The sequence below is a fragment of the Haemorhous mexicanus genome, chromosome 3 (assembly GCF_027477595.1).
Source record: "Haemorhous mexicanus isolate bHaeMex1 chromosome 3, bHaeMex1.pri, whole genome shotgun sequence".
Classification (NCBI taxonomy): Eukaryota; Metazoa; Chordata; class Aves; order Passeriformes; family Fringillidae; genus Haemorhous; species Haemorhous mexicanus.
Window position 1 is genome coordinate 116,404,487 of NC_082343.1, and position 16,402 is coordinate 116,420,888.

Here is a 16,402-nt window from a genome sequence, read left to right on the forward strand (position 1 = left end):
TGTATTCACAGTTCTGACTCCCCTCAGTCGGAGCAGGGAGCTCTCCTGGAGCTGGGATTAAACACAGACATCTCTGAGCAGGGATCTTTCCCCTCTCCATGTCACCAGTCCCCCTCTTTGCTACCAGAATCACTGAACAGCCTCTCGAAACCCCAGCCTCACGTGAGCTTCCGACAGCAAGCACAGCACAAAGAGCAGGTTTCCATATTAATTTCTGTTCCCTGGAAACCCTAGGACACAACAAGAGCAGAATAATAATACCAATTACTGATATTTGATGCAGTCATTTCAGAGCCAATTAACATAACGAACCTCCATCTCTTTCAGATAAGCAATCTCAGAGCACTCCAGCTAAAGGTGAGGGGCTGAAGCACAGAACAAGAATGTTAAACACAGATTACAGAAATGGAATTGGGAAAGATTTCCACACAGTCCTTCCTCCAAAAATCCACCTCCCAGCCCCTCTCTGCCTCCACACACACACCAAGGGGGACCTGTAGTATTTTTTATCTGTGTTTTGATGGCACACTGAGGGATTAGAGCCGGAAGCTTTATATGACAAAGCTCACCCGAGCCTGGCAGCCAAGACTTTGGAGTAAAAGAAGGAAAGGAAAAATCAGCAAGTTCTGGGTGGGAAGCAGCACATTCCACCTGCTGCATGACAGAGAACTCCCTGCACCAGAGAACAGATCCATCCTTCTCACAGGGAACATACCTGGAGCCAGGTGTGCTGTTTGCTGCATGCTGTGTCCTCTGAAAATGTGGCCACAGAGAATACAAAGGACCCACACTTGACACACATTTGTGACACTTCAAATCATCACAGAATGGTCTGGGTTGAAGGGACCTGAAAGACCATCTTGTCAAAGACTCTTAAAAAAATCAATTCCCTGCCATGGGCAGGGACACCTTCCACTATGTCAGGGTGCTCCAAGCCCTGTCCAGCCTGGCCTTGGACACTCCCAGGGATCCAGGGGCAGCCACAGCTTCTCTGGGCAACCTCTGCCAGGGCCCCCCCACCCTCACAGCCAAGAATTCCTTCCTAATATCCCACCCAGCCCCGCCCTCTGGCAGTGGAAGCCATTCCCTGTGTCCTGTCCCTCCATCCCTTGTCCCCAGTCCCTCTCCAGCTCTCCTGGAGCCCCTTTAGGCCCTGGAAGGGGCTCTGAGCTCTCCCTGGATCCTTCCCTTCTCCAGGTGAGCACCCCCAGCTCTCCCAGCCTGGCTCCAGAGCAGAGGGGCTCCAGCCCTTGGAGCATCTCCGTGGCCTCCTCTGGACCCATTCTAACAGACCCACATCCTTCTTGTGCCAAGCATTCCAGTTCTGGAGGATGAAAAACATCACACTAACTTTCAGCACACTAAGTACTGGGTAAAGAGCTTGTTTATTCTTCCCCTGAAGAGAAATCTTTCTGCTCAGTATTTGTGGGGTGAACATGAGAATTCACCATGAATGTGGGACAACAGAACTGCACATAGCAGGTCAGTGGCTGCTGGAGCTGTCCAAACCTGTCCATTCAGGATAGTCTGGATTCCTCCAGGCAGACATGGAGAGCCCCAGCAGCCCAGTCCGAGCTCCCTGTGCCATGGGAAGGGCACTTGAGGGTTGCAAAGCTCAGGCCACCAGTGTGAGAAGGGGCTGATAAAGCCTCACCACAGTAACGTGGATTTCCTGCTTTTGAAGCTGCCAAAACAGTTTCAGTATTTTATTTCTCTTCTTAGAAATTAACTAAAAGCGTGGGTACAGTGCAGGAGAAGGAAGTAAAAAAAAACAGGAGAAAAAAAGAGAATGAAATGAGGGTGTGTGGCCTCTGCCCACAAACTGAACGTGTCCCCTCATCCCCCATTCCTCCTCCAGGACACTTCCCTCCTTTGTTTCCATCTCCACCACAATCCTCATTCCATTTCTGAGTTCTTACACATTTGTCCTTCTCTGTCTCCTCACAGAAGTGCTCCAGGAGGCTCCAGGAAATCATTAGGATTTCTTCCTGAACTTTGTGTAGAGTCACCCCAGAATGCTGATCCTTGCTGAAGCAGTGCACAAGAGACCCACAATACCCACAAAACCCAGGCAGCCCAAGAAGAACAAACCTTAAACATGAAAGATCCAAAACACTGGCTGGGCTTTACCCAGACACTTGAAGGACACAACCTGCCCAGGGATGGGAGGGGGTTGGAACTACATCTTTAAGGACCCTGAAAACCCAAATCCTGAGTTTCCATGGGCAGAAAGGTTCCATCATATTTGATAATCATAAATCTGGCAGTTCCTCAAAAAATACAAAGCGTAGACACACAAAATGTCAGTCTAACCTTGTGAAATGAAGAGAGTTTAATGCACTAAAGCTCATGCTCTGTCACATGGAACCAAAAAATCCACCCCAGGATCCAGAAGAGGACAAGGGCCAAGGAGGGGTTTTAAACGAAGATCAAATTAACAAATTGATGAAAATAACATGAGGTTTGATTTTCAGACACAGTACAATCTGAGTGCTGGAATGGCCACAGCCATGCTTTGGGTTAAGCTGTGGCTGCCCCACCCCTGGAAGTGTCCCAGGCCCCTGGAAGTGTCCCAGGCCCCTGGAAGTGTCCCAGGCCAGGGTGGACCAACCTGGGATAGTGGAAGATGTCCCTGCTCATGGCAGGGAGTGGAAGAGGATGAGCTTTAAGGTTCTTCCAACCCAAACCATCTGGGATTCTAAGCTCAGCGTCACCTCCAAGCTGTCACATCAAAGAGCAAAAGGAGTTTTGATGTTTATTTGGCTGCAGACTAACAAGGAGCCAGGCTGAACATGCCCAGGGCTCTTGGTCACTGCCTTGGTGTACAACCAGAAGCAACAATTACCAGAAATTTGAGATACCTTGAAGGCACTAATTAGGCCAATTAAGGCAAGAAAGAGCTAAATTACTTGCCCAGGGCCACAGAAGGCAGTGACCAAGTGGTGTTTAGGAGTCTTGTTCACAGTCCTGTTCCCCACGCCCTGAGAGAACCCCCACAGACCAATTCATGGGGAACTGTGGGGTGAGAAAGCTGTGCTGCAGCCAAAACCGACTTCCTCCCCTCTCCCTCCCTCTCTGCCCACAAAGACAAGAGTTTCTGATGAGTGATTTCACACAAGATGTACAGCCTGACTTAAACCAGAAAGAAACCAATCACAAATCCCTCACCCCCAGTGCTCAGAGCACCCGAATTCTGCTCTGAAGGTCCACGCTCCTTTGTGAGGGAGCCAAGCTACAAGCAGGAGGATAAAATACAACTTCCCATGTGCTGCAGCAGCAGGAAGGAATCTCCCAGCCAGGGATCTCCCAGCCCAACCTCGGGAGCCCCACTGCTGTGCCAGGTGAGGCTCTCCTGACCACACAGCTTCCTTGGGAAAGGAAGCAAAACAGGATAAAGCTTACAGGGCTCCACTGCCTATGACTCGGGCATGCTGATACTCCAATTACCCTGGAGATGGGAATAACTAATTAATCAGGAGTCATGGGATCAAAGTGAGCAGCTAGATATTTTGGGTTAATTTAATTACTTCACCTCAAAATAATCCCAAAGTTCCAGCACCAAGAGATTCCCTTCACAGCATCCCCCAGTACAGCAATGCTCACACTACCTGTATTCCGGCCCCTCCTGCAGCTCCTGACATCTCCAGCGGTTTCAGATTTCCCTGGGAGAGGGTTCTGGCAGCCTCGCTGGTTTTCAGTGTTAGGATGTAATAAAAAAGGAAATTCATGAATTGTCTGCAGCAATTTGAGGGAGATTTGTGGCCATAGCAACATTACTATAATCTATGCTGCAGGGAACAAAAGCCACTTTGATCACGTTGTTCCCACCCTCCCCACCCCACCCATAAGGCTGGAAAATGCTGTCCAGACACTCCCCAGATGCCCAAATGTGCTCTCCCACTGGCTTTCCCTGACATGAAATCACTGAAAAGGGGACTTAGAGTGACTCTGGAAGGTTGTGCAGGACATTCACCCTCCAGACAGACCATCCCAAGCAACCACCCTCCAGTACTGCTTCAGGATGGGGACAGTGCCTGCTTTTCCCAATTATCCACCAAGCTCCAGCCATCCCACAGCTCCCAGTGAGGAGCCTGGGGAAGAGCTGAAGACATTCACTGTGCTGGTAACAGAAAATAAACAACTCACCCCAGGTTTATTGCTGTCGGTGCCACGTGGCTGCAGGTTCTGTCCCCTCCCTGTCACTCACTACATTTCCTTACTCTGAAATTCATCCAGAGCATCCTTAGGCTCACACAGTCTCTTGCCATGCCTAGCTGGGGGTCTGAGCTGCACTCAGGCCTGCAGGCACTCCTGTAATGCAAATAAAACAAGGAACCAAGCCACTGAGGAATTAATCTAAGGAGCTGCTCCCTGTGCCTAGGGCTTCCCACAAGGAAAATGCCTCTGGAGAGGCCAGCCTGCCCAGGCAGCTGAAGGCAGAGATTCATTAATGCTCTCACTATTTTTAGCTTCACAAATCAGGGAGAGCTGACTTGTGCTTCCTGCCCCCAGCCACAACATCTGGGCTCTTGATGGTCATTCGGGCTCTTTTTCCCACAAGGCAGAGCCTGGAATGTGGCAAGGTGGAGCTCTGGGAGGGGTGGGGGAAAGAGGCAGGCAGCAAACTTTCCAAATTAGTAGGGAACAGCAGAGGGCTGCAGTAATTCCACCGCTGGGATAACTCAGCAGCAGTGATTACCATCTGCCCACTTAATTTGGCCCTGCAGTTTCTATTAGAGGCACAGGAGGAGGGAATTCTTGTTCAGCAGTTAAGGCAAGGGTGTCGTGTGACCGGGGTTTGGTTCCCAGCTGTGCCTCAGAGCCTTCTGCACAACCTCAGGGAATTCTGCTCCTGTTCCCTGGCTCGCAGCATTCCTTGGGAATTCACCAGGGAGCTCATGGGTCACAAAGAGCAGCTGAGAGGAGAAATATAATCAAAAGCTACTTCCCGTTCAGCAGGATGTAAAGCGTCTTACAAATTTGTTTGGAAGGCGAGCAAAAGATGGAAGCAGGACACAAAATTGATTGATTGGCATCTTCCAACCATCCCAGTTTTACAGGAAGGAAAGGGCACAGCCTTGCTCAGCCATTCCCATAACCCCCACGCTACCAGGGAATCTATTTGAGAACATATGTCTTGATAGTCTCTCAAAAGATGATCTTGGGAGACAGGAAAAATTAATCATCTTGTGCTGGTCTGACTTCAACGGCTTCATAGCTCTGACTGAAATAAAATCTGAGCATGGGAGCAAGAAATGCCAGCAACATACAAAAACTCAAACTGGAAGCATAAAAAAATAATGAAAAAAAAAAAAAAGGCATTGAACACCCCCAAGTTAAACGCAATAAAAGGATGAAAGGAAGGAGGAAAGGGTGCTTATTGCTGACCCTTCAGTCATGCAGCTCTGAAGTTTGGGGGTTTTTTGGAAGAGAATATATTCCGGTACCCAGGACCTTCTGCTAGTTTTGCAGAGGAGGGGTAGCTCTTTGTAAAATGCTCTGAGGTCCTCAAAACGAAGGCCAAAACAAATGAATAATAGAACTTCCAGTCCAAAACTCACTGCACATCAACTCTGAATTGCTGAGACAATGTATTAACCCCTCACAGGGGCTTCACCACCCTGAAGGAGCATGGGGTAATCTGGAATAAAAAGTTGTGATAGAAATGGGAACCCTTTGCCAGCATTTTCTCCCATCACCTTTCCACACCCAGACCCAGCAGCAGCACAGGGATCCCCTGAGTCCCCCAGCACGTTCGTGCTGTGGCATGAGTGGCTCAGAGCCTCAGAAGAAAGGCAGTGCCACAGCAGCAGACTGAAGTCATCGCCCTGTGCCAGTTTGAAGCCAAACACGTAACCCTGAATAAAGCAAGAGGCCAGGAAACAGCCCCAGAGCTCTGCTCTGCTTTCAGGGGGAAGTGTCACAAGCAGCACTGGTGCCACTGACCTACTTATGCCCACAAAAGGGCCACAGAAAAAGGCAACAGCCCCAGCTCCGTGGCTGCTGCTGTGCTCAGCTCCCACAGTGCCAAAATCCCTCTGGAAAATGCACTATAAGGAATATAAAGGAACTATAAGGAGCACAGAACAGGTGGGACCTTCCAAGCCTGCTCCAGTTTTCCCAGAAAGAGCTGCTATTTTTGCCACTGTGTTACACAAGGGCAGAACTGGAGCAAGGCTGTGTTTAGGAAATCCCATTTGCACCTCTGCCTTCCAACAGCAACTTCTGTCCAATATTCTCCCTAAAGCTAAAACCCTTCTGTAATCATTCCAGGAGGAAAGGGCAGACAGGCTTCATTTTTTCAGCTGCAGGAGCATTTCAAAAAATGGTCATTCCCACTGGCCAATCTTAACACAAACCCACAGACAAGGACATGGGAATGCTGAGGAGGAAGAGCCCACACAAAGTCCCACAGCTCCAGCCACAGCCATCACCTCGGGGATCCATGGAGTCAGGAAAAAAAGAGCAAAAGAGCCTAAGCTCATCTATTTTTCAAGTCAGGAACACACCAGATACAAGCAGGAGACCAGGATGAGCAGAAATCACCACACAGCCCTAGAATCCCTTTGGAGTACCTGGTGAGGTCTGAGTCATATCTGGAATTGTGGCTTTATTTTGAGTCATGTCCAAAAATTCAGCCCTAAAGGAAACCTTGCAAACAGCAAAAATATAAATGAGAACTCCACAGTAACTAAGAGACAAGGCAACAGTGACTAATTTAATTAATCAACTTAACAGTGCAGGCAGCAGGACCAGGGCAGTGATGGTCCCTCTGTGCCTGGCACTGCTGAGGCACCTCCAGCCCTGGGGACACTTCTGAGCCCCTCACAAGGACATTGAGGGGCTGGAGCGTGTCCAGGGAAGGGAACAGAGCTGGGGAAGGGGCTGGAGCACCAGGAACAACTGAGGGAGCTGGGAAAGGGGCTCAGCCTGGAGAAAAGGAGGCTCAGGGGGGACCTTGTGGCTCTGCACAACTCCCTGACAGGAGGGGACAGCCAGGGTGGGGTCAGGATTTCTGCCAGGGAAGAAGGGAGTTACAAGCACAGGAGTGGAAGCCCAGGAAGTCTCTCATTTCATTTTCAAGGAAAGAACTTCAGAAAACTCTTTCAATAAAAGTTTCCTGAACAGCAGCCATGGCTTCTGAATCAACACTCCGGGAGCAGATTCCTCCTCTCTCCCAGCTGATGGTGTGATGGCTCCTTCCTTGCCAAACACCTGCTCACCAGAAAGAGGAGCCGAGCACTTTACAGCCCAAACCAGACTCTGCAAACATGTGAGGCCACCATGCAAATGAGCCACGTGCTCAGGCTTCACACACAGCAGCCCAGCCCTGCTTCCCTGAGCCCCCATGGATCTGCCACAGGCAGCAAGGCATGGCCCTGGTGGCTCCTGGGGTCACTGAGCCAGGCCTTGGTGGCTCCTGGGGTCACTGAGCCAGGCCTTGGTGGCTCCTGGGGTCACTGAGCCAGGCCTTGGTGGCTCCTGAGGTCACTGAGCCAGGCCTTGGTGGCTCCTGGGGTCACTGAGCCAGGCCTTGGTGGCTCCTGGGGTCACTGAGCCAGGCCTTGGTGGCTCCTGAGGTCACTGAGCCAGGCCTTGGTGGCTCCTGGGGTCACTGAGCCAGGCCTTGGTGGCTCTTGGGGTCACTGAGCCAGGCCTTGGTGGCTCTTGGGGTCACTGAGCCAGGCCTTGGTGGCTCCTGGGGTCACTGAGCCAGGCCTTGGTGGCTCATGGGGGTCACTGAGCCAGGCCTTGGTGGCTCCTGAGGTCACTGAGCCAGGCCTTGGTGGCTCCTGGGGTCACTGAGCCAGGCCTTGGTGGCTCCTGGGGTCACTGAGCCAGGCCTTGGTAGCTCCTGGGGTCACTGAGCCAGGCCTTGGTGGCTCCTGAGGTCACTGAGCCAGGCCTTGGTGGCTCCTGGGGGTCACTGAGCCAGGCCTTGGTGGCTCATGGGGGTCACTCCAAATCAGAGAGGCAGAACTTGAACCCTGAGAGCTTCACTCAGTCCTGCATTCTTCTAAACCCTTGTGCCTCATCCCAGCACCAAGGCAGAGTCACGACAGAGAACGAGCACTACAGACAGACAGCGCTCATGCAAAAAACCCTCCCAGCTGCCAGAGCCCCCACCCCCTGATCTCCTGAAGAGGTGACACTCGGATGATGCTTGGCAGGAAGTGCTCCAAGGTGCCACCAAGCCGGGCAGGGACAGGAAGCTACCTGCCATTAACGCCCTGCTGCCTCCAATTAAAACGCTCCACTGCCCACGGCACGGGGGGAGCTCCCTGTCTGATCTCATTGTGTGCCACACACTTCACACAGCACAGGCTCCTCCAAACATTCTGCTGGGTTTCACAACATCCCAGAAATTGTTAAGGTTGGAAAAGTTTTCCAAGATCATCAAGTCCAACTATCAACCAGCATCACCAGGGTCACCACTAAACCGTGTCCTCAAGTGCCACATCCACACAGAATCACAGAATAATGAGGTTGGAGGAGACCTCTGAGATCATCGAGTCCAACCTGTGCCCTAACACCTCAACCAGAGCAGAGCACCAAGTGCCATGTCCAGTCTTCTTTTAAACACATCCAGAGATGGTGATTCTGCCACCTCCCTGGGAAGGGAGCATTCCAGTACTTTATTATTCTTTCTGTGAAAAACTTTTTCCTAATATCCAACCTATACCTTCCCTGATGCAGCTTGAGACTGTGTCCTCTTGTTCTGCCAGTTGCTGCCCGGTGACAGAACAAGAGGACACACATTTTTAGTGACTCCAGCCCTGCTCTGAGCAGCTGTTCCAATGCTTTACAACCCTTCCCATGATTTTTTCCCTCCCCGTATCTACCCTAAACATCCCCTGGTGCAGCTTGAGGCCATTTCCTTTGCACTAAAACATAACCAGGCAAAGTTCACAGAAGAAGCAATTAATTGTTTTGAGGATGGTGGGAATTGGATCAGTTGGGGGTGTTCATCTGGAGAGAAGGATCCAGGGAGAGCTCAGAGCTATTCCAGGGCCTGAAGGGGCTCCAGGAGAGCTGGAGAGGGACTTGGGATAAGGGATGGAGGGACAGGACACAGGGAATGGCTTCCCACTGCCAGAGGGATGGATGGGATTTGGGAAGGAATTGTTCCCTGTGAGGGTTGGGAGGCCCTGGAAGAGGTTGCCCAGAGAAGCTGTGGCTGCCCCTGGATCCCTGGAAGTGTTCAAGGAGCACCCTGGCATAGTGGGAGGTGTCCCTGCCCATGGCAGGAGTTTGAAATGAGAACTTTTAGGTCTCTTCCCACCCCAACCATTCCATGATCCTGTCACAACCAAAGCAGTTTGCTCTTTGAGCTGCATTTTTTTCTGAAGTATTGCTGCAACGAGAAACAGATACACACAAAAGACAACTCAAAGGCACTTAGCTGACCTAAATAATGGCAATTTCCTGGAAATTTCACTTAACTGCTTGGGAGTTTGCAATACTTCAAGCAACCAACACACAGTGCTCCACAGATAAAAGCTGGGGGTTTCACTTCCCCATCTGAAACACCTCTGAGAAGCACCAGCTGTGCAAAGAGAAGAACCACAACACTGAAAACCTCAGATCTCCTTTTGATTTTATGTTGCTTCTAGGAGGAGGCACTTCCAGCCTGCAGAAGCTGTGAAAAAGCACTAAAGAGAATAAAACCAGTTCCTTGCCTCCACTGCCACAGCCCACAGACTCCCACATCCTTAGAATGAGACATCCCACCCAGGAAAGGTGCACGGGAGCTTGAAAGCTCAGCCTCCCTTACAGATCTGGATTAAACATTAAAAGGTAATGTTTTGTTCAAAAAAGTGAAATTGAAATGGGAATTTCATGGTCACAGCAAACAGGAGCAAAATATCTCTTTTATGATCACTTTTATGTGTTAGCCTCAACTGTGCCTGGTTCTGCCAAGATGAGATGTTTGACATGCCTCAAATATGAATACCTAAGAAGTTTCAATATTTGTCTTGGATTTCTTCTAAAAAAACCCCAAAAACCAAACAAACCAGTTTTTGTAAAGTCTGAAGTTGTAGCCATGGGATGAAGAAATAGTTAGTGAGGTACCACCTAAGGCAACCTATTGCTTTTGAATTTTTCTCAAGCAGCCTCATTCTCTCTCCCCATAAACCTTAAACCACGTGGGATTGCATTTTGTAAATTATTTAATGGATTAAAACCACATAAATTGAGAAATATACAGCCAATTATCTCTCTCTTGGTGCTGATTTTAGCATCTTGTGCTGAAGGAGCCCTTGGATGTGCAGATTTCCATCAGCACTGCTTCCCCAGCCACCCTGAGCCACCTCATGACCAGAAATTGGAGTTTTTTGCTGAAGTAGTTTGGATTTCCCATGGTTTAATTTCATATTAAGGCCTGGGCACGTTGGCAGAGGAGGGAATTTGGCATGATGACACCAATGTTAGGATAAAGACCAATCAGAGAAAGGTTCTGTGTTGTGACAAAATTAAAGTTTTGAGGCTCCAGGCAGGACTACAGAGAAAGCCTCTGACACTTTTAACACTTTTATAGTCAAGTCAGACAAGAAGAATTAGAAAAGGGACAACCCTGCCATGGGAAGACAATTATTATCAGCAAATTTCATGCCAATAAAAGTGTGACTAGAGATGGCCCCAAGAACATGGCCCATGGGCACCATCCTGGAGAAGTGTCCCTCACCTGGAAGGGCTCAGTTCCCACACAGAGAGGGGACACAAGGAATAATCAGAGGTGAAATGACAGGGACAAGGACTAAACCCAGGGGCTGTACCCATAATTGTGAGTCAAACCAAGCCAAAGTGAACCCAAACAGAGCAAGATAAGGTTCAGGAAATGGCACGGGCTGGGGAATGTCCTAAAAGGGAGCTGGGACCAGGGTGTTCTGATTTTGGAGCTGGAAGTTGAACTGTGGGATCCTGTCCAGGCTGGGCCAGGGGACAGGGCAGGAATGTCACAGCTTGACTGACAGTGGTCACCAGTGACATCCAGAGCTGCTCCCAGGCAGAGTCCAGGGAAGGGCCTGGCATGGATGTGGAGGGGACAATGAGGCAGGTAAAAGTTTCTTTGGGGAAATCCCTCCAGTGCCCCTGCTCACGGAGCTCTGAGCAGGGATACACCAAATCCTCAGAAGAGAAGATGTGAAGAGGCCTCACATCCTCCCCCAAGGGCAGCAATTGCTCTCCATGGCATCAGAGAGACTCCATGGATGGCCTGTCACACTCTGATCCCACCACGAGATGAAAGAGCCCTCACTGCAAAGGTCCTGCCAAAGCCACCATCAGTGACTAAAACACTTCATCCTGTAAAAGATCTGAGAAATCTCCTTCTCTGAGCACTTCTGGGGACACTTCAAGCTCTCTGCACTGCACTTTCCAGCATCACCCTGAGACACCTCAGCTCCAAGGGAAGCAGCTTTGGGCTTCTAGTGGGCCCAAAAATAACCCTCCTGGCTTAAGGAAAGAAAGAGAGGGAGGGAAGAAAGAGAGGGAGGGAAGAAAGAGAGAGAGAGAAGAAAGGGAAAGAGGGAAAGAGGGAAAGAGGGAAAGAGGGAAAGAGGGAAAGAGGGAAAGAGGGAAAGAGGGAGAGGAGAGGAGAGGAGAGGAGAGGAGAGGAGAGGAGAGGAGAGGAGAGGACGAGGAGAGGAGAGGAGAGGAGAGGAGAGGAGAGGAGAGAGAGGAGAGGAGAGGAGAGGAGGAGAGGAGAGGAGAGGAGAGGAGAGGAGAGGAGAGGAGAGGAGAGGAGAGGAGAGGAGAGGAGAGGAGAGGAGAGGAGAGGAGAGGAGGAGGAGAGGAGAGGAGAGGAGAGGAGAGGAGAGGAGAGGAGAGGAAAGGAAAGGAAAGGAAAGGAAAGGAAAGGAAAAGGAAAGGAAAGAAGGAAAGGAAAAGGAAAGGAAAGGAAAGGAAAGGAAAGGAAAGGAAAGGAAAGGAAAAGGAAAGGAAAGGAAAAGGAAAGGACAAGGAAAGGAAAGGAAAGGAAAGGAAAGGAAAGGAAAGGAAAGGAAAGGAAAGGAAAGGAAAGGAAAGGAAAGGAAAGGAAAGGAAAGGAAAGGAAAGGAAAGGAAAGGAAAGGAAAGGAAAGGAAAGGAAAGGAAAGGAAAGGAAAGGAAAGGAAAGGAAAGGAAAAAAAGAGAAAGAGAAAGAGAGAAAGATAAAGAAATGAAGCCAATAGTTTTTTCTTCCCCAAACCTCTCTGAAACCAACAGCGGACTGAAGAAGAGCTAAGAACCAGCACAATGTCCATCCCCTATCAGTACAGATAACTGAGGGCTGAGAGAGGGCAGATTTCAATGGGATATTGGGGAGGAGTTCTCAGCTGTGAAGGTGGGGAGGCCCTGGCACAGAATTCCCAGAGGAGCTGTGGCTGCCCCTGGATCCCTGGAAGTGCCCAAGGCCAGGTTGGACAGGGCTTGGAGCAGCCTGGGACAGTGGGAGGTGGTGCAGGATGAGCTTTAAGGTTCCTTCCACCCCAAACCAGTCTGGGATTTTATGCTGAATAAAATCTGTACTGAATTCAATGCCCGGACAGTAATTCCTGATGCCAATCAGGGCTATCCATAGCCAAATATCAGGCAGGCAAAATCCAAGCTTTTGAAGCAGTCACCACATTTAAACTGGGTAATTTATTACAATTAAACTGCAGTACTGTAATTCAAGTGGAAAGGATGATACTCAAGGTAAAATAGCCAAGGTCTAATGTTAAGAGGGACCTTCATAGACAGAAATTGTGTTTAATCTGTGCTTGAGAGCAGTGGCAGGTCCCTCTCTCCTGCTCACACTTCTCCAACACCATCTGCTCGAGTTCAGCTCAGTGCAAGTGTTTCTTTCCTTGCAGGAACTGGAGAAGGAACAAGATTTAAAAGTCAATACCTACAAAAAAGAACAGCAGCTTGAGATGAGGAAATTGCCTTAAATTTCATTTCTCCCAAGTACCTGCAAAAGCAGCATCACACCCCTTCACTCAAAGATCTCAGCACTTCTTTTCCCTCTTTATCTCTGTTTATTGATTTTACAAGGAAAATCAGCAGCGGAGCTTTTGCCAGGAAGGATGAATTATGTGTGTAGATTCAAGAGGTTTAAAGCAGACTTGCACTGAAATCTGAGAATCAAATTGTGAGCAAGATTTTTCAGCCTTTATTACATCCACAAGGAAGAAGCATTTTCCATAGGAAAACAGATCCGTGAGCTGCCCCAGCTTTCATTTGGACTGTGTTTAAAACCTTTGCATTGCACAGAAATGTTGTTTTCATTAGAGATTTCAGAAAGAATAAAACTAAAAACAAAAACTAAAATTTCCTACAAGCATCCAGGGAGCTTTTCTTCTTTACTACTTTACTGTGCCAGAAAAAAAAAAAAAACAAAACACTGCTTGCTTTAAAATAAATTTTCAATTAAAACTGCTCTGCAAGACTCAAGCATTTTATTGCTCAGGGAAGGCAGATTTTCCTTGGTGATGGGGTGGATTTGCTGTGCACAACACACACGAGCCCAGGGTCAGTGACAAACACTCAGGGCCCAGGCACCACAGAAATGGGGAATAAATCACAGTAAATCAGAATCCCTTTGAAAACAGCAAGAATCCTTGGGTCCTACCCCAGCTCTGACTTCACTTAGTGAAAATTACTCTATTTTTAAGTAAAAAGGTATTAATCCAAGTCAATTAGTCCAACAATACAAAACCTTTATTTGCAGAAGTGACCTTCTTTCAAATTACCTTAATTTTACCTCTGGAAGTAAATTAAGACAAACCTTCAGGCAAATTTCATTCAGAGCAAGAACTAAATTTCATAAACTTCAAACAATGGAACAATTCAAACACTGAGAAGCTGAATTCTGATTAATTTGCCTGTGTATCCAAATGTACATGAGCCACGAACCTCCCAGCATCCTCAGCCCAAATATCTGCTCCCAGACTGATGCTGCTCTTCCTGTCAATAATAATTTTTTACCAATTAACCTCCCAGGTGGTTGCATTTCCAGAGCTGAGAGTGTTGAGCTGTCTAAGGCTCCCAAATCCTGGGAATGGGAAGCATTCCATGATGCTTAAGGCCATTAAATGTGTGTGGAATGCTGGAACCCAGAGCCAGCCATCAAACGAGATAAAAACCTCCAACAAAAGATTTCCAGAGGAGGTTTCTGTTAAAATAAAGTAAAAATGTGAGGCTGGGGAGTTTGAAATATTAAGGAGTAACAAATCTGTTTTCTAAGTTCGTTTTACTGTGTTGACTCTGCTAAGTGAAAAGGGCTGCTTAAAAGGAGTGGATGGAATCAATCATAGCAGTTCAGGGGAAAAATGGCCCAGAGGTGGGGGGGAATAATTCAATTGGCTTCAAAAATGCCAGTTTGCTCAAAATAAAGAGAAAAGGCCACTGGGGAAGGCAGACAGTGAAGAGGTCTGACACTAGGAATGGATTTCTGAAGACCAGCTGAAGTTCACCAATTAAATCCAGCCCTAAAAAAGGTTTACAATGAGACAAAGAGGGAGAGAAAGGAAAAATCTCTCCTCTCAAGTGCTGTAATTAAGGAATATGTAAGGAAACAAATAATGACAGACTTGCTTGTTGATCACCTCTGCTCCAGGAACAGGAGAGTCCCAGAGTGAAGAGCAGCTAAAAAAGGAGCACACACTGATGGCTCGGGGTATTTGGAGAGAGAGGAAATATCTGCCAATGATACACAAGGCTGTGCTTCTGTGACAGCATTACAATTTCACAGACGTAATTCTGAGCTTTCTTCAGGTGATGAAACACTGCTGGAACATCAAAAAGTCCCTTAAGAGAGGGAGTAGGAGCCCCATTTTTCAGCAATAAAACCACAGGATGACACGCGCTGCAGAAGCAGTTTGGTTCCCAGTCCGGGGGCAGAACTCAGTAACTTCCCTGGATGCTCATCCTGCTCCACTCATCTGGAGCTGGGAGGGTCATTAGGGCACAGAGCTGCTCATAACCAGAGCTCAGGGTTACAGAAACCACTTCTGCTCAAATAGTTGCTCTGTTTGCTTTCTTTTTCTCTTCCAGGTCTCTCCTCACAGTCCAGAGAAGCTGTGGCTGGCCCTGGATCCCTGGGAGTGTCCAAGGCCAGGTTGGATGGGGCTTGGAGGAACCTGGGATACTGGGAGGTGTCCCTGCCCATGGCAGGAGGTGGAACTGGATGGGCTTTAAGGTCCCTTTCAACACAAACCATTCCAGGTTTCTCTGATTCCCCCACCCAGGTTTGCTGGGCATGAAAACCCAAGTTGCCTCAGGAGACACCTCTGCACTGCCACAAGCATCAGACAGGAAAGAGGAAGGGAAAACCCAACCCTTCCAAAACAGACAGAGAAGCAAAACTGACTTAATTTCCTGACATTTCTCAAGAAAACATCAAAAGCTTTTTAGCCAAAAAGGTAACTAGAACACCTCCCCCAGCTGAGAGCAGCACTGGGAATGCCCCTCCTGGACACCATTCCTGAAGGACCCAGCAGGAAAGGGGCTGCCATAAGCTCAGATCTCAGCAGCTGCATAAAGAGCAAAGGATTACCAAGGTGCTCAGATGGGCTCATCTCAGTTTTTAATCAAAGTTGTTGGTTAAGTCATCACTCACTCGAAGATTTTCCATTCCCCCTCGAGCCCAAAGCTCAGGAGGCAGTGGTGGATCTCATCCCAGCTCCTGCTGTACTCACCCAGCACATCCCAGCCCCTGGTAGGGAGGGAAGTGCATGCACCATGGTCAGATTTATTATCTTTAAAACCATCTTTGACACACTTGGAAGAATTCAGAACCCTCATCTGGGAAGATGAAACTTGCTACATTTGACGTGGGAGTCAGACATCCCTTCTCCCATAATGGAGTTCACACTGACAAACACAGACACAAATCTTGGGGAAGTCACAACTCCCCCCACCCTCGGTGGGAACCAGGGCTATTAATTTCAATTTGGAGCATCAAACCCCTCAAGCCAAAAGCAGCAGGCAGAGAATAACCACATTTCGCTGTGCGCTCTGCGATTTATGACCTGGAATTTCAAGAAGGGGAAGAGGAGTTCTTGTGCTGCATTTCGTTTTTCTGCCTCTAAAACCCTTGCCAATAACAACAGAACGTCCCTAAGAACCAGCTCCCTTCCCAAAGGAGCAGCACACAGTGGGACAGACCCCAGCTCCTTCTCCCACAGCATTATTCCATGTGAAGGGCAAACAGGAGCAAGGGTTTAAGTGCTAAAGCAAACAGAGCCAGCTTTAACACACAGGTTGATGAAAGAGGCTGTACACAGCTGCTCTTGAAGTCATTCCTTTGTAGTCTTCATTCCCACAGATAATTATGAGCTTAGAGGTTCCAAGACTTCAAATGATAGCTTGTGCTTCCTTCAAGTATATATATAAAAAAATACATTTTAGATCTCATGTGCTTTTTAAGTCAGGAT

General features: G+C 48.5%; 1 protein-coding gene across 8 annotated transcripts in view; it reads right to left on the reverse strand.

Moving 5' to 3' along the window:
• Positions 1–16,402, reverse strand: part of EXTL3 (exostosin like glycosyltransferase 3) — a 136,138-nt gene that overhangs the window by 63,899 nt on the left and 55,837 nt on the right. Inside the window, exon 1 of one of the 8 annotated variants that reach the window (XM_059843133.1) lies at positions 3,609–3,693. The exons of the other annotated variants lie outside the window; for them this stretch is intronic. The gene's annotated coding sequence lies outside the window, so the exon portion shown is untranslated. Of the gene's footprint in view, positions 1–3,608; positions 3,694–16,402 lie in introns of those variants that run through there. 8 annotated transcript variants of the gene reach the window in all.